The sequence below is a fragment of the Cyprinus carpio genome, unplaced genomic scaffold (assembly GCF_018340385.1).
Source record: "Cyprinus carpio isolate SPL01 unplaced genomic scaffold, ASM1834038v1 S000003611, whole genome shotgun sequence".
Classification (NCBI taxonomy): domain Eukaryota; kingdom Metazoa; phylum Chordata; class Actinopteri; order Cypriniformes; family Cyprinidae; genus Cyprinus; species Cyprinus carpio.
This window is the reverse complement of record NW_024876297.1, coordinates 1-2298: the sequence shown is the minus strand read 5'-3', so window position 1 is coordinate 2298 and position 2298 is coordinate 1. Positions and strand designations below refer to the sequence as shown.

Genomic DNA, 2298 nt, shown 5'->3' with positions numbered 1-2298 from the left:
TTCTGAGTTGACTCCGTGGACTGTGCTGCTTGGAATCTGTCAGAAGGCTTTGGAAAACCACCAAAGAGACCCGCTGGCAGACTTCTTTGCATTTGCATCCGATGGATTGTTGGTTTAAGGGGTTTGAAACCACTTTTTTTTGCTTCAGACGAGCTAGTTCTGTTCCCATGTTCGCTTTGAAACGCTTTTTTTTGGCTCAATTTTCAAGCATTGTTAGCATTGTTAGTACTTTGTTGTTCATCGATATCGACGTCTCGTACTTCTACTTGGTCTATTACCTGCGGGTTGTGTTAGGTTAAACCGTTAGCTCTCAGCCGGTTAGGGTCTTGTGCCCCAATGCCGAAATAGCTCAGTTGGGAGAGCGTTAGACTGAAGATCTAAAGGTCCCTGGTTGCGATCCCGGGTTTCGGCATCGTAGGGCCTGCAGTGCTTTTCTGGTCTACATTCTGAGCTCACCCACTGGTCAGTTACTTTTCCAGTCACTCCTACTGAGTCATTTCTACACTGCAGGAGGGCAGGCGTTCCTGCCGTTCTAGGGCCCATGGTGTGGTTTAGCACCTAGATCGTACTGGACTCTGAATCCAGCAATCCGAGTTCAAATCTCGGAGGAACCTGTTAGATTTTGACCATCAGTGCTTGCTGGCAAATTGGAGCCTACATCACAACCTTTTCTGTGGCAGCCTGTCTTAAAAGGAGTGCCACTGTGGCCTCATTTAAATGTGCAACTTTGATGAATCAGACATGGTGAGTGTTCCCAAAGAATCTAGAAGAGGCATAAAACTGAATAGGAACAACATAGAACTAAACTGAGGAGACCGGTTTCACCGCTACCTTCTGCTGAGAAGACCATTTTTCTTCAGTGAAAACAGCATGATGTGTGTAGCAGTGCCCGCAATGTAGCCTTCCTCGCTGTTTGATTCAGCTCACTTATTTTTGTTGTAGACAATTTAATCAACATTATACTTTGAAGGCAGGCCGAGCAGCTAAAGTACACCAAAATCAAGTTTCTCAGAACTGGGCCCAGTTGCAATGAGCCCTCTTTTCTGCACTTGCCAGCTACAGAGGCTGGCAGCGAAAATCCCGGTGGCTCGTTGGTCTAGGGGTATGATTCTCGCTTTTCAATGGAGTGCGAGAGGTCCCGGTTCAAACCTCCGGACGAGCCCACTTTGGAGCTTCTTCTTTGTTCCTATTCTGCAATTCAAACTTGGTCCAACACTTAGCTCTGTGAGTTAGAGCACTGAAAGGAGGCGCGAGCTTCTGAGTTGACTCCAATGGACTGTGCTGCTTGGAGATCTGTCAGAAAGGGCTTTTTGGAAAACTTCAAGACCCTTGTGAACCTTCTTTTCACATTTGCATCCGATGGATTGTTGGTTTCGGGGTATGTGTTTTTTTTTTTTTGCTTCAGGTGTGAGAGGTCTAGTGTTCAAATCAGTAACGAAGTCCCCTTGCAGCTTTGAAACCACTTTTTTTTGACGCAGCGGCTGTTCGTCCTGCTTTTTTTGGCTCAATTTCAAGCATTGTTAGGTACTTTTGTTGTCTATCGATATCGTGACGTCTCGTACTTCTACTTGGTCTATTACCTGCGGGTTGTGTTAGGTTAAACCGTTAGCTCAGCCGGTTAGGGTCTTGTGCCCCAATGCCGAAATAGCTCAGTTGGGAGAGCGTTAGACTGAAGATCTAAAGGTCCCTGGTTCGGATCCCGGTTTTGGCATGCATCGTAGAGCCTGCAGTGCTTTTTCGGTCTACATTCTGATGCTCACTGGTCAGTTACTTTTCCAGTCACTCCTACTGAGTCATTTCTACACTGCAGGAGGGCAGACGTTCCTGCCGATTCTAGGCCCATGGTGTAACGGTTAGCACTCTGGATTCTGAATCCTTTGAACCTGCTCGCTTATGACCATCAGTGCTTGGCAAGTTGCAGCCCTCACGTAACAACCTTCTCTGTGGCAGCGTGTCTTAAAAGGGAGTGCCACAGTGGCCTCCTTTAACCGTGCAACTTTGATGAATCAGTCATGATGAGTGTTCCCAAAGAACTGAAAGAGACATTAAACTGAACAGGAGCAACTTAGAACTAAACTGAGCAGAATGGTCCCACCGCGTGCCTTCTGCTAAGAAGACAGTTTCTCTTGAGCGAAAACAGCATAATGTGTGTGGCAGTACCACAATGTAGCCTTCTGCTGTTTAATTCAGCTCGTATATTTTGTTGTGGACATTTTAATCAACATTTTACTCCGAAGGCAGTACGATTTAGCCGCACTTAAGCCAAAATCAAGTTTCTCTCTGAAATCAAGCCAGTTG

The 2298-nt window shown here is 46.3% G+C and overlaps 2 non-coding genes across 2 annotated transcripts; both read left to right on the top strand.

Moving 5' to 3' along the window:
* Positions 1 to 338: 338 nt before the first annotated feature.
* On the top strand, positions 339 to 412 carry trnaf-gaa. Its single transcript has one exon. It is a non-coding gene; the product is annotated as a tRNA-Phe (tRNA).
* Positions 413 to 1638: 1226 nt separating this feature from the next.
* Positions 1639 to 1711, top strand: trnaf-gaa. Its single transcript has one exon. It is a non-coding gene; the product is annotated as a tRNA-Phe (tRNA).
* The last annotated feature ends 587 nt before the right edge of the window (positions 1712 to 2298 follow it).